The 23,749-nt window shown below is 51.9% G+C and overlaps 1 protein-coding gene across 1 annotated transcript in view; it reads left to right on the forward strand.

Moving 5' to 3' along the window:
• The first annotated feature begins 174 nt into the window (after window positions 1-174).
• The window catches only part of LOC142045227 (endoplasmic reticulum-Golgi intermediate compartment protein 3-like), a 33,473-nt gene continuing 9,898 nt past the window's right edge, over window positions 175-23,749 (forward strand). The window contains exon 1 of the mRNA XM_075058498.1: window positions 175-216. The gene's annotated coding sequence lies outside the window, so the exon portion shown is untranslated. The remainder of the gene's footprint in view (window positions 217-23,749) is intronic.

Here is a 23,749-nt window from a genome sequence, read left to right on the forward strand (position 1 = left end):
TACGATGTAACCTCTTGAGTTCGGAAGGGCTCTTCCCTGGGCCGAGAGAGGGAAACCCGGAGGTGGGAGCAAGAGGAAGGGGTGAAGGGCGCAGGCCAGGGATGGGAGGTGGGGCGAGAGCGCGGCGTTTTTTCCCTCCCTTTCCTCCCTTTTTCCGTCTTTTCCTTCCTTTTTCCTTCCGTGCTTCGGCACAAGGAGCGCCGGTCCTCTCCCGAGGTGATTTGCTTTCAGCTTTGTTGCTGCGACAGCCAGCCTGAGGGACAGCTCGGTTGTTCTCCGAAGGGAGGGCGGGGGTCACAAACGCCAGCCCTTGCCAAGCTGGAGGCAGGGGATGGGATGGGATGGGATGGGACTGAGGCGGGACTGAGGCGGGACTGAGGCGGGACTGAGGCGGGCTGAGGCGGGACTGAGGCGGGGCTGAGGCGGGCTGAGGCGGGACTGAGGCGGGCCTGAGGCGAGGCGAGGCGAGGCGGGCTGAGGCGGGCCTGAGGCGGGCCTGAGGCGGGCCTGAGGCGAGGCGGGCTGAGGCGGGACTGAGGCCGACTGAGGCGGGCTGAGGCGGGACTGAGGCGGGACTGAGGCGAGGCGAGGCGGGCTGAGGCGGGGCTGAGGCGAGGCGGGCTGAGGCGGGACCGGCGGGTCTGACGGCGGTTCGCGTCTCCCCGGCAGTGACGGTTGTCAGCGGGCTCATCATGGTGCTGCTTTTCTTCTCGGAGCTGCAGTACTACCTCACCAAGGAGGTGAGTGAGTGGCGGCGGCGGCGGCGGAGGCCCGGCCCGGCCCGGCCCCGCGGTGCTGCTTCTGGCCGGGGCGGCCCTGCGGCCCGGGGCGGCCTGCCGTGCCCCCGCACCCCCGCCGAGCCGCCGCCTCCTCCGCCGCCTCCTCCGCCGCCTCCTGCGGGCTGCCCACGCGGCAGCTTCACCCGCCGCAGATCTGCGTGGGGTTTTTTTCTTTCTCCGAGCTGGTGGCCTTGAGGCCGGGAGCGGGCTGCCCTCCCCCGAAAGCCGCTTGGCGCCAAGGGTGGCTTGTGGCTTCCTGTACCGCGGTGGCAGGAGAGCGTCTCAAAGGCTCTTCTCGCTGCCTCTGCCGCCTACGAGCAGGCCATGCAAAGGAAAGCAAGGAAGCGCGGGAGCCCCCGTCCCCACCCCAGGTTCTAAGATTCCCAAGTTACTACCTTTCTTAAAAGAAAGCGTTAGAAATGGCAAGCGCTTGGCTGCGGTGGGAGGCAGCAGCTCAGGTGTCTCTTGAATCCCACCTCTTAAAAATCAGCTGGTGAGCCAGAGCAGTCGCGGGAAAGAAAGAGGCCTTTTGATGGGCTTCCGAGTGAAACAGGACTCTCCGTTTTTCCCTTGTTCCTAGGTTCATCCGGAACTGCGCCTTGACAAATCAAGGGGAGCTAAACCGAAGACCAGTCTCGATGTTCTTCTTCCGCACGTGCCTTGTGCTTGTGAGTCAGCCGTCTGAACGTTGGGGATAATTTGCATACTTGCCGAGGGCCCGACAGGCTCGGTGTGCCCGGTGCTTCCGAGTGCTGCGCTGCTGCCTGGGCCACGGGCAGGGAGGAATTGGTGATCCCTGGTGGTTACGCAGCGGTTCCAGCCAGGCCCGCTGGGCGCTTAAACCGGCGCTTCCAGGCAGGCTGTATTACCTTTTGAGATGATACGTGAGGCTCAGGTATAAACCCGCTTACGTTTCTGTTCGGTGTGGTGCTTTGTCAGAGAGCTCGGTCGTACTGAAAACGCTGGCACAGCGTTCGGTGTTCGCTTGGGACTCGAGATTGGACTGTACTGTTGTTGAAACGCTTTAGAGTCTCCTTGGGAAGTTACTTGGCGAGGCGCAACTTTTCCGTGGTTTTTGTACTTCAGTTCTGACTGTTAACGCCAACGCCACGTGATAACCTTTGCCCCGAGTTTTTAAAACCGGAGTGAGCCTTGATAGTCGGGTTACCTTTTAACTAAATTCAAAACAAAGCTGCAGGGTGAGGCGACGGAAAATTTTGCAAGTCTTCCTGCGTACCGCTGCTGTGCACGTTATCCGACTGTGCGCTAATCTTCCCTGCCTCTTGTTCTGTTGCGGTAATTCCTTTGGGTAGTGCGTTGGGCTCTAATTGTAGTGAGTCTGACTTCCTCGTGACCCCCCGAGATATTGTCGGTCTTTGCCTTCCTCACGTTTAAAAGGGCGCGGGAAGGCCAGAGAGTTTGGAAGCCCCTGCTGTTTTGTGCAGAGAAGCTGTCAGTCTTCTAAGAGAGCGTGTAGCCGGCAAGCGCATCACGGTGCTTCGATACCAGGCCGAGACGGCAGACCTTCTCCGTCTTCTTTGTGAAAAGGGGTCACGAGGAAATGTGCTGATGGGGAAGGGGGAAGGGTGAGGGGGTAGAGGTAGGAGGCAGCTTTCAACCAATTTGAAGCTTAACTCCTGTGCTCCTGGGAATGGTTATGGGCTTTGAGGGGTTTGGTTTTGGTTTCTTTTGCCTTAAGCGTATTACCTCTCAGGGTAACGCTTTGTGGGCAGCTGGAAACCGTCCTTCTGGTGCACCAAACCCAACCCCGTATTTGGAAGGGTCGTTCAGGGTGCCGCAACGTGCGTTTTATTCCCTGTACGTCACTTGTCCCCAGCCATACGCCCTCTTCCGCTTTGGCGCGTTCTTACCGCCCTCGCTGAAAGAGTCTGTATTTTCACTGGCTGAATGCTTCCTCAGCCTGCCGCAGGCCGTAACAAACGTGTGTTTATAGACCGCTTTCCTTGCTCACTGATTTCAGATTTGAGCATCGATGCCAGGGACGTAGCAGGAGAGCAGCGGCTGGATGTAGAGCACAATCCGTTTAAACAACGTTTGGATAAAGCTGGCAATCGTGTGAGTCCGGAGGCCGAGAGCCACGGTAAGGTGCTATTCTGCCTTTCTTGGGTGGACGCTCTTGTCGTCTTTCCATCACCGTATGCCTGCTTTGAGATTCACGGGAACAAGTGACAGCTGAAGAGCATTTAAAGACCACAAACTTTTGAAGAGTTTATAGCACGCAGATCTATTAAACTGGCCGATCAGGCGAACTCCTGTTATACTGGCAGCTTTTGCGAGGCAGATCTCTGCCTAGTCCCTCTGAAATGGCGACGAGGACTCACGGATGCATTTCAGGAATAAAGCTGCTGCGTGAATGGTCTTTTACGACTAGGAATCAAGCAGCTGTTCTGGCAAAACTTGGCTTTGGTTGTACCTTTAAATCGCAGCGGGCTGGCAAACGGGACGACCTGGTTAGAGGAAAGAGCCTCTCTCCAGTCCAGGGAAGGCTCCAGTGACTCGACCCTTAAGCCCAAGCTTGCACCTTACTGCATTCACTTTGTGTGTGTTAATGCCTACCTAGATAAATATATTTTAGTTGGTTTATCGGTTACAGGTTGTAGTAAGTGGTCCTTGGCTACATAAACCTCTCCTTTCCATTCGTTTTGTGTTATGACTCATCGTTGGGCTTCGATACAAACCAGAAACGATTCTGGCAAAGTGTTGCAATCTAACAGTAATACTGTCCCGACTTTTCCTTTCCAAAGCACGAGCTCCTTACTACTTTTTCTGGGAGATGGTGTAGTTCTACGTGTCGGCAGGAGCTGAATTTGTTGATTTGTATCGCTCGGATTGAACTTTTCTGTTCTTGAAGTTGCAAGGCTAAACTAAGCCAAGAGCTGAGCGATTGGTAGGTACGGGAGTTTCTCCTGCTGCCACGGGAATGTGGTGATAGTGCTGTTACTGCCGTGTTCGCTTAGCAGCCTTTCTGTATTCAGAGGTTGTGGCGTGACAAATGTAACGCCCGGGGACAAAACCAGCTGTTCTGTATCTAATTCTCTGTTAACGCATGTAGGCCTCCTGCCTTACTTGTATTGCCAGTCTCCGTTGGCATTACTCCGTTGGAAGCGGTTGCTCTGGCTCCTTGTGTGATCGATGGAGAGGAGGAGAAACTCGTAAGGAGCAAACGGTCTCGCCTGGAAGAGGCATTTCAAAAGAGATCAGATGCATTGCAGGCAACAAGCAATTTCTTCTGCTGTCTGGAGAAAGCACGCGGCTAGTTTGGTTTCCATCACCCGTGTTGCAGGTTAGGTCAGAAGCATCCACCCGTCTTCATTCAACTCTACGATTATCAGTTTCCGTTAGTAACGCTGACCTTCAGTCAGTTACGTAAAGGGCAGCTGTAGCAGTATTGACCTTAAATTTAGTAAAGCATACCCAAATTTTACGGAGTAGCATCTGGAGGCTTTTCCTGATCGTAGTTACATTAAAATAGTTAATAGCTGAATGATTTCTGTGGTAGGTTGCATTCTGTGCTTGGGATGTCGTCTTACTCCTTTCCATTGAATGACAAGAAATGATTGAATTCTTTATTGGCGGCTCTTATCGTTTCCTTCCTTTTACCGTGGACAGAGTTTTCCAATTTCACGCATCGTATCTGCGTGCAAGTTGAGGACCGTGTTAACGGCAAGAAACCCTGCGTGTAGAGTTCTAGGCACTGCAGTTTCTTTGTAGTATCCAGACTACATGTGTGCATTCCCTCTGGATGCTGTCTCTGCGACAGCTCAACAGGCAGCTAGTGATTCCATTTAAAAAGCTGCTACTGGTTGCTGTGTCTTGAAAGAGTCCGGGTATCGTACAGGTGTTCTCGTTGAAGTGGTGGGAATCATGGCTTTGACAAAGCGTCGCGATTATTTAGCTGTATTCTTCCCGACGCTGTCTTTGAGTGTAATGACGAGATTAAAAGCCGTACCGCTTTTTGAACAATGAATTCTTAAGTGCGCTTTCAGCTGCTTTGAATGTTGGGAGCTTGAGAAGGAAAGTCTCGCACGGTTGTTTACTAATGGGGATATTTTCCTAAAAGCTCTTATTTGCTTGAGCGTCACTGCCGTAGAGTATGTGATTAAAGAAATAAGGGTCATGACTGATTTTGATGCCCATTTCATGGTTTCCAGTTAAAATCTCTTTTTTTTCTGTGGCTCGTACGAAATACAGACATGTTTAATACTCGCTTCCGTCCGCCTGTTAGACCCCCCGGTCTCCACAGACAGGGCCCTGATATCGTTTTATCCCCTCAGCAGTGTCTGACTATGTACCTTGTCCCCTTCCCCAGCGTTAGTGATCCAAGGAGCCACCTTTTCAAGGCTTATAGAGGGTAGTGCAGCCGTGCCTGGATAGTGAGCCTTAGAGGGCTTTTGTTAGGCAAGAGACTTGGTCCTGTCCTTCAGGGTTTGTGCGTTGAAACGGCCTGCTTTTAAGGGGGCCTCTTATAATAAGAGCCAATGTTTTTGTCCCTCTTCAGCCTTCTGCACGTAAGACCATGAATTTCCATGAGTTCGTGCCCCAGCCGTACTGCGGCTGCGCGTTCAGCACGCACATGGCACAGACATTGTCAGAATCGTTAAGTCACGAAGCAGGTCGAAATTCCTTGGAGACTTCTAGTGAGCAGGGGTTAACGTGTGTGCCTTGTCAGCATTGTTGTCCTGGAGGACTGGGTGCCAGTTTTCCATTCGGGAGACTCTCGCTCTGATCTCGTTTCACGACAAGGTATAACCGTGTTCCCTACCCGTCTTGGGACAGGATTCTGCGTTGTGCACTGTTGACTGCCGTTGACTGCTATTTAAAATTTTGTTTGTGTAACAGGTCCTGTTATGCGCGACATTGTCTGAAGTAGACAATGTTTTAACAAAGCCTTTAGGCAAGTAACGTCTGATCAGCGCTCCAGCGAGGCTTACAGGTAGCCGGTTCTTGCTCTGGAGGGTGCGTTTGAGATGACAAATGCCACTCTGCTTCTTGGTCTTACTTCGCACCTCAACAGGCTCTGCGCGTACCGTTTCAGGTGGGCTTTGGGTGCAGGACGCGCAGCTTCCGACACAGAATCGTTGCGTTCGTGTGTGGAACAGTTGTTGCGCGCAGAACGGAACAAGAGTCCGAGATAGCGTTTCTAGTCACGCCTCGTCGCTTTGCATCCTCTTTTGTCTTAGAGCTGGGGAAAGAAGAAGAAAAAGTGTTTGATCCCAGTTCTTTGGCTGCGGATCGCTGCGAGAGCTGTTACGGGGCAGAGTCGGAGGACGTGCGGGAACCTTTACACCTTTTTGTATCTTCTTAGCGCTTGAATGAATACAGTTGTGTTGCACGCGTGTTTTTTTCCAAAGCGTCTGTGAAGGTCTGTGCAATGAAATCCTCCTGGGCCCGTGTTCAGAGAATGATGAGGACCGTTGTGGTTTTGGTCTGCCTTTGGAAGCTGCGCTCACGATTGTTCAGACCGTGCAGAGTTAGGTTGTCTATAGTTTGTGCACGTGCCTGTTTAAGGGCAGCGCAAATTGCGCTACCTTTGCAGCAGCACCAAGGCTGTATCTCATCAAACGGAATCTTTTCTGGGGTTATTTGGTGTCCAGAGGGGAGCTGTGTAAATTATTTCACCGTTCCGTGAGCCGTCTTGGAATGAAACCTGGTTATGGCTTTGCCTTCTCACTTCTGCTGCAGGCTTTGCATCCTTACGGGAGCAAAGACCAGGCATTTATCGCTCACACAAACAACGGGTGTCATTTGGTGTTTCTCGTTCCTCCTACCTGCAAAGAATTCTTCTGTAAGAAGGGATCCGTGGTAGCCCATAGGTTCTGGACTATCCCTCGCTATTATTGTCTCTGTAGTGACTTGGTCTGTCCCATCTGTCAAGTTGCGTCCTTCCGCAGAGGTGTTTCCATCTTGAGAGATTCATGATTCCAGGCTTCGGCTTTTTCTTTGGTCCAGAAAAAACCCAGAGAAGCAAAGAAAGAAAACTCAGTCTCCATCAGTGGAGGACACCGTTTCAGTGTGGAGGAGATCCAAATCCTGTGGCGGATGGCCTGTACAGTATTCCTTCCACAAAGGGTGTTTTGTGTGAGCTCGTTCTTAACTTCTGTCCCAAAGTAGTCACTGGGCTGTAATCCGTCAGAGCTCAAGTCGTACCAGTTGCTGGCAATGCCTAACGTTTGTCAAGCAGCCACCTGGAGGCTCTCCGTACCTTCCATAGCTTCTCCATACCACGAAACATGCTGTTGTAGAAGCCCCGCCAGGGCTGTAGCGTGTGGCAAAGTGGATCGAAACTGCTGCGTGAAGGATTCAGAGGCCCATCTGTGAGGAGGTGTAAGTATGTGACAGTTGTTGGTTAGTCATGCAGAGTGGTGAATATGCGTGAACGGTCTTCCGAAACAAACAAAAAAGGAGGTTACTTAACCTCCTTTGAGGTATGTTGTCCAAATGTACGTTTCTCCTGCCCTCTCCCACCCCCCTATCCTTCCAGGTATTCGCCTTTGTTGGGATCTTGCAGCAGAAGGAACAAAACAGCCTCGTGGTACGCTGCCTTCTCTGTGCATCAGGTGTGAGAAAAGAAGCGCAGGACCGATTAAGAACAAAAACTTGTTACCCAGCTTTGAATGTCAACATGTTGTGAATGTAAACCTCGAGTGCACTTCTGGATAGCTTTGGTTGCTCCTAAAATGACCTTTCTGTTCCCTTAAGAAGTGGGAAAGAGTCTAACTCTAACCAGCATTGTTACCTGGCATGCTGCTTTAGAGCTCGCTTAACATATATGGGCATGCCACTGTGTTTTTCCTTTTAGTGGTTAGTTCCTGCCTTTTTGTTTCTCTGTTGCGCTTTAAATGATTGCTTGTCCATATCTTAGCCCTTTGGCTAGCTAGGGAGTCATTTTATATGGCCTAGAAAGCACACTGGCAAAGCTGTTGCTCTTCCCCTTTTTGGTACGAGTTTTAAGTGCTGCTCTGTCCGAATCTGTGTGTCTTTTTATTGTAAGGATCGGAGTATTTCTCTCTTCTCTCCTGCTCTGCTCGTTTTTGCAGTGCACGCTGTTGAGAGTCAGTGTTGCCGTCTCCTTCCCCCCCGGCCCGCCCCCAAGCCGTTTTAACTAGAGGGCTAACTAATTTCTGTTACTTGCTGTGCCCATCAATCTCCTTTGGGAGGAGCTGTTGATCTAGGCTGGGAGCTGAGAAGAGTTCCTGAAAGCTGAAAGGAGAGCCGTGCCAGGTGACTCTTCTGCGGTAAAGGAGGTCACCAGGTGGAAAAGGTTGAGAATCTTTGTCTTAAACGATTTTAACGTATCAGTGTTGGAGGTAATGCGTTGGGGGATTATTAGTTGCTCTGTGCAGAAAATGTAGTTGCGGAGGACGTGGTGACGTGTTGGAGCGACTTCTGCCTGTTGAAGTCGTCGGATGGGGTGATGATCTCACTTAATCTCATCAGCCTTACAGAAGTCCAGATAGACGACGTTTGTAGCTCTTCCCTCGTCCACTCGTCCCATCCTAGAAGGCCGCTGGGTTGGCCAGGCAGGACTTGCCCTTGGTGAAGCCCTGCTGGCTGCCTCGAATCACCTCCCTGTCCAACACGTGCCTTAGCATGGCTTCTAGGAGGATCTGTTCCATGACCTTCCCAGGCACAGAGGTGAGGCTGTCCAGTCGGTAGTTCTCAGGGTCCTTTCTACCTTTTTAAAAAATGGGTGTCATGCTTCCCTTCTTCCAGTCAGCAGGGACTTCAGCCGACTGCCGTGACTTTCCAAATATCATGGAGAGCGGCTTGGCAACTCCATCGGCCAGTTCCCTCAGGACTCTGGGATGCATCTCGTCAGGTCCCATGGACGCATGTATGTTCAGGTTCCTCAGGTGGTCACGAACCTGATCTTTGCTGGAGGAGGGCCTTTGCTGCCCTAGTCTCCGTCTTGCGGTCCACCCACTGGAGAGGTGTGGGAAGAGAGGCTGCCGGTGAAGACTGAGGCAAAAAAGTTGTTGAGTACCTCAGCCTTCTCCTTGTCCCTTGTAACCAGTTTGCCAGTCTTGCTCATCGGGGGGGTGCGCTTTCTTTGACCTTCCTTTTCGGGCTGACATACCTGTAGAAGCCCTTCTTGTTATTCTTTGCGTCCCTTGCCAGGTTCAGTTCCAGCCACGCCTTGGCCTTCCTGGTCAGATAGCTTATTAGGGATACTAATGGCATTTTAGGGATACTAATGGCATTTTAGGGATACTAATGGCATTTTAGGGATAATGTCAATAGGGGAAGGTAATGTCATTTTACAGAAACGCAGTTGATTTGCTGTAAGAGTAGGACTGGTATGGGCAATGGTTAGAAGAATGGCAGGGTGCAGGAGCATGCTGCAGGGTGATCTTCGTTTATATAAAGATGGGCAATCTGTGTCCTTCTGCAGCCCTGGCACTCTCCTGCCTTTCTGTATTACTTCCGTTTTTCTCGCTCTTGCATATAGATGTGGCTTTCTCCTACCGGTGCTGTCTCCTGAAGCATGCTTGGGTGGACTACATTTTGGTGGAAGATGAGGTGGACTTGGGGTTGAGGTCGAGAGGAACAGCTTGTGCCGTTACTTGCCAGCAGAGACCAAAACAGCCCGGCCCGGGGACTGATGCATCACTCATTCTTGGGGCTAGCTGGGGCTTTAACTGATAGCCTGTAGGAAAAAGAGACTCGATCCTGATGGTGCTTTTTTTAGGACCCTTTGTAAGCACTGTCAGGCCCCCCACAAGTGAGTGGGCAGGGCTACACTGATACGGTTCACTGAACTCCTGGTTTAGTAGCCTTTCCTGTTCCTCGCTAATGAAAGGACGTTTGCTGTGTTTGTTTCCTGCTAGGTGGTAAGGACTAACCCGTTTTCAGTTAGACGACATGAGAAGATAGCCACCGAGCTACTGGGAGACCAGGGTCTGCCTGGTGTATTTGCGCTATATGAACTTTTGCCCATGGTGGTGAAGCTGACAGAGGAACACAGGTAAGAGACATTTCAATCTATATCATCACCCTCCATTGATTTTTGCTGTTTTGCATAGCTTAAGACTCCAACCTCGCTTAGACGCGACAGTGCAAATGCCTGAAAGCCATCCAAGCCCCTTTCCAGTCGGTGGAGGGGAAGAGGCACTCCCAGATGCCCTCCTTCTCCATGTGAACATCTGAAAGGGACTGGGGTTTTTCTGGTACTACCTGAAGCGTTTTAATCCAACTAGCCATTTGAGGACGATTCTTTGAGCAGAGCACCTTCGTTTTCCTGCCGAACTGCTGGAGTAGGTCCACAGTGCAGGCAGACACAACCGTCACAGGGGGAAGGGGGTTCAATCCGTTATCTGTAGCAACAGAACTTCAGGCGCTGAGGCTTCCTGGTGAAAACACCCTTAAGGTATAACTTGGTGGCTTCAGCGGTATGCTCGGCTCACTTGCCAGAGCTGAGCACCGTGTACTTTACTCGTATAAATCTTACAGGCATTTTGCCCTGAACACCTGCAAAGATTCACCTCCTCAGGGAGACCAGGGCGTACCAGACCCTTAAAAGCACGTGGAAGAGGAGCCTGGCGACTGCTGCTACTGCCGGTACCGCTGTCAAGGGATGCGACAGGGTTCAGGAGCTGGGATGTACGTTCTTACACTGATAAAACAAGCGTCCAGGCTGTGCTTAGGTCTCCGACTCGGTCCGATACTGGGATCGTGATTAGCCCAGCATAGCAATAGGAGACTAACGGTTGCCCGAAGGCCGTAAGCTCTGGCGCTGCCTCAGATCCCTGGAGGCGAGGCAAGAGGAGTAACGGTACCTCCACTCGCCGAAGCAGCGGGTTCGCTAGATGTTTGACTACACCAAGGGGTGGAGTGTGACTGTTCACTCAACTCCTGCTGAGATTTTGGCTAGCCCAGCTCACGCTAAGGCCTGATGTATGCTGGGAGCAGTGCCTTTGGGTTGAAGGGGGAGCACCAGGTAGGCAGCACAGGTGGCCAGAAAGAGCTAAAGGGCCATGATGCAGCCATTAGCACCTGCAGCTGGCTGTCTCCTGCAGCCACCATCTTTGCCTGGCAGTATTGTCAGAATCTGCTGCCTTTTGGAAATGGTATAGACCAGACTTCCAAGCTGGAAGGTATAAACCAGCAGCTTAGCCAAAAAGCCTTTGAAGGAGATTGCACAGCAGCTGGACTGCTGGGGCTTTTGTGCTTCACAGCGTGATACAGGGGACGCCCGCGCGGTGACGGAGGAGGAAGGATGAGCACTCTCACTAGGGAAAAACAAAGTCTTTTTTTGGTGGGTTTTTTATTTTTGTTCTTCCCCCCCCCGCCCCCCCCACCATAAGCCCACGACTTTAAGTGTTGCGGGTTGTAAGTTACGAAACCTCGTGGCTTGAGTAGTGCCTCAGTGAATTCACGTAAGAGAGGAGCCCGGGCAAAGGGGCCCGAGCCCTGGTTGTCGTGTGCGTTTGTTGTATTTCTTCACGGGCTCGTGAAATAAAGCTTAATTCAGAGAGTTGGTTGTCCTGTAACTTTGCACTTTTCTCTGCCATGCCGGTGTTTCTCCCCCTGCTTGCAGTCTGTCCCGTTCCTGCCGCACAACAGGGAGCGAAAGCTTCAGTCATTCTACCTCTGTATGCTTGGGTCTCGTACTAGACGGGAACTCCGGCTCCAGGGGCTGAAGTTGGAGCTTTTCGTAGCGAGTTCCAGCTCTTCAGCTGGCTTCCCTGGGCGATGGACCTTTTCCACGGTCCCTGCGGTCCCACCCTTCTTGCCCCAGTGGCCCCAGACCCCGCCACCCGACCCTCGGGGCTTTCCTCGCGCTCCTTCTCTCCCAGCCTGCACCGGGGGCGCTTTTTGCCCCCAGCGTTCCGCGGGGCCCTTAACGGTCTCTGAGCGGAACGCGCTGGAGCGAGCGGCTGCCGGGGCGGCCTCTCCCCCGCGGCAGCACCGCAGCCCAAGGCCGCACCCTCAGCGAGGAGCGAGAAGCGAGGAGCGAGAAGCGAAGCGCTGCCACAGAGCGGCCCCGAGCGAGCCCGGCTCTCCCGCCCGGCGCCCGGTCGCGCCCGGCCGGCAGGGTGAGCCGCTGCGCCCGCCGCGGCAGGCGCCTGAGCGCGGTCCGCCGGGGCAGGCCGCGGAGCAGCCCCCGCCGCGGGGCCCGTCAGGCGGCGGAGCCCGGCTGGAGAGCGGGGGCATGGCGGCGCGGAGCCAGGCCTCCCTGCGGCGCCGGCTGCAGAGCTCGGAGGAGGCGCAGCACCGGCAAGCGGTGCTGGTGCGGAAGCTGCAGGCGAAGGTGAGGAGCGGGGGCGCCGGCCCGGCGGGGAGCTGCCCGGGGCCGGGCCGCGGTGGCGGGGCCGGGGTGCCCGGGCCGCCCGCGCAGCGCTGAGAGGGGCCTCGGCGGCGGCGATGTCGGGGGGCGAAGGCGCGGCCCCAGCGGGGCCCTCCCCGGGGCGTTCCCCGGCGCTGCCGCGGGCGGGACGGCGCCGAGCCCGCAGCTCGGGGGAGGCCCCGGGAGCCGCCCTCCTCCGCCCGGCCCGGCCCGGCCCGGCCCGGCCCGGCCCGGCCCGGCCCGCTGGGCGCCCGGCCCTGCCGCTGTCACCCTGGCGAGCCTCTCGTGAGGGCTTGTCCGTACGGAAAGAAAGATGCCCGGCTCGCAGGCGCCTTTGTTAGCAGGGGGCTGTCCCAGAGGCAGGAGCCGAGCCGGCGGGGGGGGTTTGGGGCGGCCCCGGGCCGAGGCAGGCAGCTCTTAGGATGAGCAGGTAGCAGTACGTGTAAAAGAAGCCCCGTCTCCGTTTCTTCCGTACGAGATAAAGTGAAGCTTCCCTGTATCGTAACGACTTGTAGTTGGCGGCATCGGCAGCGCTGTGAAACGCACTGTGCTTGGGCTGGAAAGACTTGGAGAAGAGCTAACGCGGGAGGAGCCGAGCCTGTGACAAGCTGCATTCGCTCATCTTCATTCTATGTCTCCGTCCAGGTCCTGCAGTACCGGACTCGGTGTCGAGAGTTGGAGCAGCAGCTGGCAGCAGGAGGGGTGAGTGTGCAGGTTGCCAACTAAAGACCGTGTAGGTAGGTAGCGTTTGTTACCGCGGGCCGAGGCAAGCTCCCCAAAGCAATGGCGGAGGGAAGCAAGATTTTGCTGCCTGAGGGTTTAAAGAAGCGCTGTAAGTTTGCCTGCGAGTGCTTTGTCCAGTTGCCGTTCTTGGAGGAGCCAGCGGTCCCAGAAATGCGGGTGCAGGAAACCCTGTGAAGGGGGATTTTAGTTTTGAGAAAGAGTGCTTTATTGCTGGCGTAACGTTTTGTCCTAGGGCTCAGGAGAGGGCTACACTGCCTGTTAGGTTCTGTGGCCGCCTCTGAAAAAGAACGGGTTGAAACGTGGCATTTTGCAAGGCAAGAATGCTGGCGTTCAGCATACGGCTGTGTGCTTTTCTTTCTGCTTCACGGCTAAAGTAAACCTAGGAAGAACAAAGGGTGGGAGAGTAGGAGAGCATTCCCAGGCTTCAAGTCAAAGTGAGCACTCACGGTTGTGAGCTAAGGAGACCTAGCTGCGAGAGTGCCACAGTGGGGGACTGAGGAGAGCTCAGTGGCATTGAGCGCCACCCTTCCCCTCCCTTGCTCTCCATAGTCACGACACTGTTAGGCCTGGAAGAAGCCACGAGCTCCTGAGCCACCCAAGCGAATGGAGCGGAAAGCGGTGGATGCTAACAGCAGTGAAGGCAAGACAAGAATTTGACTAAACTTTTCCTTTCTTCTGAAGGGGCCCCTTCCAGGCAGGTGGGAAGCCACGGAAGAGCAGAGCCTGGAGAAAGCACTGCTTCGGGTGGAAGAGGAGCAGCAAAGGTACAAGGAAGAAGCGTTCCCTCATACCTGGTATCTTGGATGCTCGTGGAAGTGAGGGAAAACCTGTCAGTGCTCCCTGGTCTCCCCAAGGGGAGCAGTTGGTCAAGCTGCTTTGAAAGGAGAAAGGTCCGCAGTCTGTTTTCTGTGGTGCAGTAATAGTGTTGTGTGCTGAATGGCTCTGTTTGGAGCGGGGGGTTATTCCGGGTGACTTCCAAAGGTCCCTTTCCAGCCTAAATTATCCTGTGGTTCAGTAGGTGAGCGGGTCAGGAGAGTGCTAGAGAAAGGCGATGCCTCCAGTGATCAGACAGCACGAAGGGGAGGCGAGACGTGAACTGTGGGCATCATCAAAGTAGAAGGGGAAAGGGAAATTGTAGGGGGAAGTAGAAGGCTTAAAGCAAGGAGAAGCAAATGAGTATGCCATCACAGCGAGATCTTAGTTAATCCTAGAAAGCACTTTTACTGCCTCTCAGTTTGACAACAAAGTCAGTGTTGAGGGAGTTGGGAAATCACGGAGACGCTGCTTGTGGATAGCAGTTGTTCAGTGACCTCATTGCTGTTTCTCCCTTTCCAAGGTGTGAGAATCTGGCAGAAGTGAACATTCTCCTGCAGGAGCGCCTCGATGAAGCGAATGAGGTTAATTCCGCCCTTAAAGAAGATGTTAGAAAACTGACGGTGGATTGGATGAGGGCCCGGGAGGAGCTGGAATTGAAGGAGAGCGAGTGGCGCGGTGAACGTGAGGTAAGGATGGGCGACGGGAATGTCAGACGCGATGCCGGGGTGGAATGAGAATGGGTTTTATTTCTGGCCTGGAGAACTTGCTGTGTGAAAGTCGTGGCACCGTTGAGGATGTATTGGTGTTGATGAGCAGAAGCCAGGGGTGTGAGATGGAGGAGTGTCAGCAGATTGTGGTGATGGAAGATGCCCGCGTGCTGTGACCGTACTGCTCGTTCTCAAAGGCAAATGCTTGCTGTTGCTGGGCACTGTAGGGCAGTGACCCGTGAACGCTCGTCTGTTTTTTAATAGTTCCTAAATCTCTGCCTGCAGCAGTGGAGACCCAAGAGAGGTCTGTGTGTTTTCGGATTCAGGGTAGCCAACAGAAGAACAGGACAGGCCTCCCTTACCAATAGGCTGCTGTAAGCAAATCTGACACTGGTCTCGGAGGGGCTTGTTTTTGTCTTCCTCCACCGAGCCTGTTAGACACCTCTGCAAGGCGAGATGATGAATCGCGATCCGTTTGCTTTGTTGATACCTGCGCCTGCAGGGGAGGTGTGGATGTTCCCTTCTTTGCAGTCAGGTGGCAGGTCTACTGAGGATGCCTCTGTGGTGGCTCTTCAGTCCTTGATGTGTCGTCATTCCCTGCCCCCCTCCGCCCCCCCCCGTTGGAATAGTTCTTAAAGGAGACCCGGTGATGACGGTTGTACCCTCTCCTCTCTGAAAGGCTTGTACAGTGGCAGCGAAGGCTGAATTGGCATTTCTTTTTGTCTTTGCCTGTTTAGCTTTATGACAGCTACCTAAGGGGTGAACGCAGCCGTCTACTCAGCCTGTGGCGTCAGGTGGTAACCTTCCGCTGTCATTTCCTGGAAATGAAGACTGCCACTGACCGGTGAGTCGAAGTGAAGGCTAGATCTCGTTGCAGAAGAAACACAGCTTCCCTTCACAGCTGCTTTTTGAGCCTTGATGTTACGCTAGCTGCGGCTAAAGATACAATTTCTCCTTTGGTAGTCTGAAGCGATGGCCTTAAGCATGCCTTAGGCTATATTCAGAATCATTTTGTTTGATGCTGGTTTTCAGATACAGCTGAGGGGCTCAGGTTATAAGCAATGCAGAGGCCCTGAACAGGTGAACTTGGCTGTGGTGATGTTTGGGCATGTTAACACAGACACAGGCATATGTGGACGAGTTGGGAGAGACTCACCAAAGCTATGCATGCAGCATGTGGAGCGGTCCCCTTTTAGAGAGTGGTCAAAATTTGCCTTAAATCTCACTGGCTTTCCTTTCCCACTGCTCGTGATGGAAAGATCATTCATGAATATGTATATATTTATTTTTTCCTTCTCATTTCCAGCTTACGTTTATCGTGGTCAGTTTGCATCCGCTTATTCCTGTACCAACACTGTTGAGAGAAAGAATAGCTTCCCTACCCTGCTATTACATTTCTCCAGTTGATTTTGCTTAGTTTGATCCCTCCCTTTTATGATTGTTTTCTTGTTCTTGGGCTCTCTGAGGTTGCTTTCTCACAGGTGCCTTCTGTGCAGAGAAGAAGAGCGTAGCCTAACAGTAAATTCTTCTGGTGTCAGCATGCAGTTTCAAACTCTGGGTTACCGTCAGCCATTTACCTGATTTGGTGATAAGCTTTCCTTAATGCGTAGAGTATGCCTGACCCGCTAGTTAATTCTCGAAGCCTTCTGGCTGTTCCATACATTTCCTCTTCTCTCTGGGGAGAAAATAGATTCATTCCTCAACCGTCAAATAGACCCATTGCCCAAGGGTCAAGATGTGTCCTGATCCCAAAGTGTCAGATGAATGATTCGTCCCCAGCGAAGATGTCATCTTTCCTGCCGGCTTTTACTGTTGCACAATTACGTGCTTCGGAAGCGAGTCGGCTGAGAAAGGTGGTGGTGTGAACATTACCTCTTTCTTGATTCTTTTTCAGAGATTTGTCAGAGCTGAAGGCAGAGCAATTGAGGCTTTCTGGATCTCTACTTGTAAACTGCTCCCGCCTAAACTGTGGCGTACGGCCCTGGGAACCCGTTACGCTGGGTAGACCTGTCCTCAAGGATCAGGCACAGCAGCAAGCGGAAGAGGAAATAAGCCAGAAGACTTGGGAAGCGATGCACTTACAAGTCGAAGGGGACCCGGAGAAGAAGGAGCTTCAGGACAGGTGAATGTGTTTTCAACTTTGCTGTTAGCAGCGTTATCTTCTGTGGGTGCTTGTTGGATTCATAGGATGGGCTGTGTTCACGTTTAAAACGCACCTATTCTGCACAGCCTTGTTCCTGTCCCTAGTCAAACTATTGCCTTCAACAGAACAGATAGAAAAAACCATCTGACAGACAGAAGCTCTTGTGAGTAAGGCAGGACTGGAAAAGGGATGGCGTATTACAATGTTTTTGCTGTTAACTGATTCTTGGTGAGAAATGGAGACCAGCGTAAAGAGAGCCGTGTCTCTTGTACAGCCCTTTTGCTACCCAGGCCTGTGCTAAAGGAGTTGGGAGGAATTTGCCCAGGACCATCATATGCAATGTAGCCCCTCCGTACTGCCGTTTGCACGCTAGACTGAGCGCAGAAGGCCTTTGGGGCAAGGAGTGCCATTTTGCAACATCACACATACTAACCTGAATCATCCTGTGATCCTGTGACTATTAGTTTGGGAAATTCGTACACATCTCCCCAGATAGATTGCCAGCTCTTTGATCGGTTCACTGCTGAAGGCAAAAGTAATTGTGGGACTCTTAAGGTGGACTTTAAAAGTCTGTCTTACCCAAAGAAGAACTTTGGAAAGTCTCGTGTCCAACGTATGAAAGAGGAGAGGGAGAACTCCCAGGCGGGAAGCTGTTAGCTACCTGAAAGGCGGTTGTAGCGAGGTGGGTGTGGGTCTCTTTTCCCGAGTAACAAGTGATAGGACGAGAGGAAACGGCCTCAAGTTGTGCCAGGGGAGGCTTAGATTGGATCTTAGGAAAAATTTCTTCACCGAAAGGGTTGTCAAGCATTGGGACAGGCTGCCCAGGGAAGTGGTTGAGCCACCATCCCTGGAGGTATTTTGAAGACCTGTAGAGTGTGGTGCTTAGGGAACGCGGTTTAGTGGTGGACTTGGCAGCGTTAGGTTTACAGTTGGACTCGATGATCTCAAAGGTCTTTTCCAGCCTAAACGATTCTATGATTCTATCCTCGTGGTTTTGGAAATGAGAATGTTTTTTACGTTAAAAACTTGTTTGTCTTTCCCCTTCTCCTAGACTGAAGGACTTAGCTGCGCTTGAAGGAGAACACTCATTATTACAGAGCGAGTTGGTAGTCGCAAGAGAGATGCTGGAGGAATCGCACCTTCAGAGGGATCTGCTGAAGCAAGAGAAACACGAGCTTACCGTGGCACTGGAAAAGGTATGGTCACCTTATTCCGAGGCAGCACTTGTGGGAGAGGCAGTTGTGCTAGCAAGACCACCGCAGATGCTGTTTCTGGCAGTAGAAGACAGGGACAATGTTGTTGTCCTTCTTGGAAAATGGTGATCAGACCACAGAGGCTCTCCGGTGTAGTTAGTGCCCACGTGCTTGTTGGGAACGCTGAACTGGGAGTGTGCCAGAGACACAAGAGGGGATCTGGAGTTGCTGCTTGAGGTCGGGGATTTTCCTGTCTTTGTTGTCATGTTGTTCTTTTGTCTCTTCAGGCAGAGCAGTCAGTAGCAGAGTTGACAGGGGCTCAGAATAAGCTGACTGCTGAAATAGCTGATCTACACGTTGCAGCAGCGAACATGAGCAGCATCAATGAAGCTCTTGTGTTGGATAAGGTGCAGCTGAACAAACTTGTGTTGCAGGTGAGCAGAGTTGTCAAAGATCTTGCCAGGCATTTGTCTCCAGCTGCTGCTGCTTCTCAGACTTCTCGCCTTCAGACAGTATGACTGTCTGAATGTGGAAACGTTGCTCTTTTCTCTGTCCAAGCCAAAGCTCCTCCAGAGTAAATCTTACAGTTATTTTATTTCCTCTGTGCTTCTGTGATTGTAGCTGGAGCAAGAGCATGACGTTCTGTCAGGCAAAGTGGATGAGCTGGAGAGAGCAAAGATCTCTGGCCAGGAGAAGCTGAGCTTGTGTGAAAGAACAAATGAGGCGCTGAGCGCAGAGAAAGCCCACCTGGAGCAGCTGCTGAAGAAAGCAGAGGAGCAACAGGAGGGGCTGCAGGCAGAGCTGAGGATGCTGGCAGAGGAGAAGGCAGAAACCCAAGAGAAACTCAATGAGGTGAGGCCACAAACCTGGTGCTTTCTGGGTGGGCTTTTGGCTGCTTGGCTCAGTGAAGCTGTATCTGTTGGATTCTGCAGTGTTTTTTGTCAAGGAGACACTTGGTAGCACTGGGGGTCAGGCGGCGTTGTTTACTTCCTTCTGGAAATGTGTTGATGGCTTGCAGAGGTGTTGTGCAATTCTCTGGGTCGTCCTCTGCTTCTACGGATTCCTTTAATCCACCTGTCTGTGTTGGCCTCTTTTTTGGCTTTTGATAAGCTGCAGAGAGGTGATTTGCCTTGCCCACGAATCTGCGTGAGGCTACTACTCTCCACATGCGTCGAAAGAAGCAAACAGGGTAGCTCTTCACCCATTTTCTGAGGCCAAAACCCCCCGGGGCTGCATGTTTCTATTTATGCTTTTTGTTGTGAAGTCTGCAACTTTCCAAGCTCGGCTTGTTGGGGCCTAGAGGGCGGGACAAAGCGGCAAGTCAGTGTCTGCTGTCTTGTACTGCTAAGAACGGGAATGACATCCTGAAATGGTTGAAACTGTATTTTACGACCTACAGGCCGCTTTGAATTGCTAGATCCTCGTTAGGCTTTGAGGGAGAAGCTGAGAAAGAGGTGATCCCAGAAGACTGTTTACTCTGGACTAACTGGTTTTGGTAGAGTGGAAAAAGAGCTTGGGAGAATTGCATCGCTGGAGGAGACTAGGGAGTTTGCCATCATTTCAGTGTCGGCTTCCTAATGTACAGTCTTAGGTCTTATGGGGTAACTTTGAGAGGAGACTTGGTTGTTTCTGATGGTCTGTTCTCTGTTAGGCAGTCTTAGTTTTGGAGTACGTGGTCTGTTTGGCAAATACCCATCAGAGGTGTATTGGCATCACTGCAGAAGAAAGCTGAAAAATCACGGTTAGTCTTCAGGCTTGAATGCCAGCAAGGTCTATTGGACAACTTGTTTGTGTAAGACAAGTAAACAGTATTGTTGACATGAACTACTGTCCAAGTAGAGTCTACCATCTCTTTGGCCACACCAGCCGGACTTCCGTAAATCACTAAATGACACTGCTCACCACAAGGGCTGTTTCCCTGCCAAGGATCACCTCATTGCATCCAGCTGCTGTACACACTGAAGTAGGTGCGTGGTGGTGTTTTGTGACAAGGTGACGCTTTGATGTTGGTTTTTCTTCTTCTAGAAGGAGAAACCATGTGTATTTCCGCTTTGTTCGGCGAGCAAAGTTGCTCTTGCTCAACGGTTCCTGAAAATTTCCAGCACTGGCATAGATTCTGATAGAATTTTAGTTTGCAAGGTGGCAGTTGTGGAAGATGTGGTATTTTTCCATGAGAAGATGTAGTCTGGGGTGTGTACGTTTGTCCTGAAGGGGCCGTCTGGTCCCAGGCAACCCAGTAGGGCCTTACACATCGCTTTCAGGTTAACAGCCCTCGTGCCTTTTGGCAGCCCAGGGTGTTAGGGCGGCATGAAGCAGATGCTCTTAAACTTTCAGGCCAGAGTGCCGGAGCTCTCTCCTCTAGCTGATTCAGAAGTGGCACTGGCTGGCTCTGCACAGAACTCCAGAGAAAGGACTCTAACTGTATTTTGTCCCGCTTTCAGGTTCACCGCCAGCAAGAGTCAGCTAGCAGTGGTCTGGAGCAGTTGCGGCAGGAGTCCTCTCGCCAAGGGCAGGCACTGGCCAACGTCTCCAAAGAGAAGGAATTGCTGGTGCACGAGAAGGCTGCCCTAGAGGTGCAACTGGCAGCCACGGAGCAGGACAGACGAGGCCTTGCAGAGCAGCTGGCAGAGGCCAGGTAAAGGCAGGGGGGAGACCCTAGGCAGGAGATTATTTAATGTCTGTAATTATAGAGGTGATAATCATTACACGAGGATTCATTGCATCCTGTATGCTTTTCAGCTGTTTTCACCTTCCATGGACAGAAAATGGAAGAATCTCGAGAAAAAAAAAAACAAAACAAACAAAACCCCAAACCAGTACAGCATCGTTGGAATGTTATTTTTCTGACAGCTAAAGCTAACAAAGCTCTCCTGAGCCTGGGGCTCATGTTTATGCCCCCTCGCACGTTCCTGTGTGAAGTCCAAAGCAAGCCAGCGTTAATTCCTCAGTATCTGGTACCTTGGCTCTGCATTGAGTAGTAATTAAACCATGCAGATGTTTACTGAAACCCAAAGCTTCTCTCTGGTTTTGGTTTCTCGTTCTGCGCGTTTGAACTTGGATCTTTCCTTATCAAGTAGTTTGACAGGGGATCTTCAGAATTCAAGGCTATTACGTAGGGACATTGCGAGTAGGACACTGCCATTTAGGGTGAAGCTAGAGGCTCGTGCTGAAAATCTTGAGGGCCTACTGTTTCTAGTCTAACTCTTGTTACCTGTGGTGCAGGACCTAGAGTTGGTTACACCAGCAGCAGGGAAGCCTCTTTTGAATGCTCGCCAGTCTGCGGGAATTGTTGCCCATCATTGCTGTGTGGGTCCGGTACTCCCTACCACGTGCTGTTTTGAGATAGACATCATGGAGGAGTTTATGCAGGGAAGGAACAAGATCTTGTCCTTCTGCTGGGTCAGGTTTCTAAGATCACGTGTGTCAAGTTCTGCTTTTAAAAAGAAACAACCCCAAACTACCCAACGTATCGAGATGTTTGTCCTCCTCTCAGGTCTTTTTTAGAAGACTCCTGGCCTTGCAGAGCTGTACAAATGCGAGATTGTTTGTCATGCTTCTTGACTTTTACGCCTTACCACTCCAGAGTATGTTGTCAGCAAGGCTGATAAACACCATTTTGACTCAGTCTGTTTCCTGAGAGCTGCTGCTGCTGCTTCTGAGCTCCAGCTCCTCTTACTTGATCCAGCTGAATTATGTTCTGTCAATTATTGGGCTGCAGCAACTATTCTTGCCAGATGTTGTTCTCAAGAGCCTGTTGTTGTCGTCACAACAGTTTGGACTCTTATCTTCTCTGTTCTGTTTTAGAGACTGACTTTGGTTTATCCTTAAAATGGAGCATACTTACTTTGGACTGCCAGAGATTGGCGTAGTCAGAAATATGTGCTTGTTCTCCTTCTTGAAGATACATCCTCCATCGTCCATCAAAGCAGTGAAATCCTACTGTTGCGGGTCTTATTGTTGTACCACTCGGGTGCCCCTTTACCCTGAAGGATGTTCTCCTGGTTGCACGCCTGTTCTAGTGAGGCAGTGCTGTGTATGGTAGGAACCTGGCCCACAGGACGCCGTGTTAGATCAGGGAGGCAACTTCAGCTCCTGGTTGCAGAGTCCTGTGTGTCGTACGCAGCAGTCGGTTGAAGTCTATGGATGTAACAGTTTGCCTCCGCAGTACTACAACTTCCATTTTAAAGAGCGGCAAGTCATTGGGGCTACTGCCTGCTTAGTTAGCAAGGCTTAGAGAAAAGTAGCAAGTTTTTCTGGTGAACTTCCAAGAGTTTAAACTGAAGGCTACCTGTCTCTCCTTTCAGGTAGTCCTTGTTTAGGTAAAATCTGGTTCAGATTTCTTACAAATGCTGCTTACAAGCATGAGATTTTACTCTGTCATCTGATGTATTGCTTTAGTCCCTTTGAAATATAGGGAGTCTGGAAGATCACCTCCCTGTACGTACACTACGAACAGCATCAAAAAGTCACGAGTCAGCCAGGGAGATACTCTTACTCTGTGCCCCTGCCGAGCAACCTGGAAGTGACGATGAGCAAAGGGCTGTGAGCAGAGGCTGGGCTTTTGCTTGCTGGCACAGACTCTGTGAGCACAGCTACCCGTGCGTCATAGATCAGACAATAGCAATTTCAGATTTGGCTATGGAGATCAAATTCGGCTGGGCTTTCTGTGTTACGCTAGGTCATAAGTAAAGCCTGGGCATTCCCTCGGAGGGGCCTGCATTACTTTTTTAAATGGCAGAAATATGCCTTCTGTATACCAGTTTCCATGCAACCCATTTTCCGTACTGCAGGGTAGGGATCTTGAAGCAGTTCCTACTGGACTAACTCCCTGTGGGCGTCAGGAGCAAGAAACTCATTTCTCTCCGTATTGGCGTCTTGTAGGTCCGGGAGGGAGACCCTGGAATGCAGCCTGCTTGAGGCTCAGCAGCGCTTATGTCAGCTGGAGATCGCCAGGAGTCAGCTTGAACTCCAACTTCAGACAGTCAGGCAGGCCAAGGAGGTGATACAAGGTGAGAGCCTCATGTGCTTTGTTTCTGGTGATCCCCCTGCCTAGGGAGGATGGTATAAAAACAGCTCTCTGTCTGCAGTGCTTCTAAGGAGTGAAGGAGCTGGGGACAGATCCCTCCTACACTGAAATTCAGATGGCTTAAGGTTAGTGAGGCCAGAACCGCTGTTTGTGTAGGCCCTGAATCTTGCCATTTGTCACGTTTGCAGGGGAAGTGAAGTGCCTTCAATGTGAGCTGGAAGCAGAGAGATCTCTCATGAAGCAGGAACGGGAAAACATGGCGCAGCAGCTCTTGCGGACAGAAGAGCAGTATAACGATACCCTCAAGCTTCGGGAAACGGATCACGAAGTGGAAATAAACAAGCTCCTGCAAGAGCTGGTAGGAAACAATATGCTTCTGAAGTCTTGAGGCAAGCTTTGTGGGCTAGCTTTAGAAGAATAATAGCCCGAGCGTGTGAAATGGCAGCAAGCGTCTGTCATAGGCCACACGTTGCCAGGCCAGGCAGCAGAGCCAACGGCTCGCACTTGAAAGCACGTGAAGACCCACGGGACTATGCTGGGACAGTAAATGCAAGCCACGGATTCCGTGTGGGCCTAAGACGAGTTGAGCAGAAGGTTGGGTGGTCCCCACCCAAGGCATGGCAGTACAGGGGTAGGATCTTACCAGACTCCTGTCTACCGTGAAGTAGACTCCTAACTTTCCTGCCAACTGCAGTCGTGGGAACTTTGTTCCTTTCTTTCTGTCCTTTCCCGGTTGACAGAGGTGTTATCTTTGGGCTCAAAGCATACAGAACAGATGGAACAGCCCCTTGTTCCTGGTACTTGAGCTCGTGGCCCGTCTTGTGACTAGGGCATCGGGGTGCTGGCCCCTTTCTCACCCTGCAGTCCATCTGCATCTTTTCCTTGATGAGAATGGAGTTGAGCTTTGAAAATAGCGGCTCTGAGACTAGAGAGAAATCCCGTAGGCGAGAGGTGCTAGGAAACAGGCAGCCGCCAGAGAGGGGAAGGTAACATCTCCTCTTCTTCCACCAGCTGACCGTCCTTTTAAGTTCCT

Source organism: Buteo buteo, chromosome 2 (assembly GCF_964188355.1).
Source record: "Buteo buteo chromosome 2, bButBut1.hap1.1, whole genome shotgun sequence".
Taxonomy (NCBI): domain Eukaryota; kingdom Metazoa; phylum Chordata; class Aves; order Accipitriformes; family Accipitridae; genus Buteo; species Buteo buteo.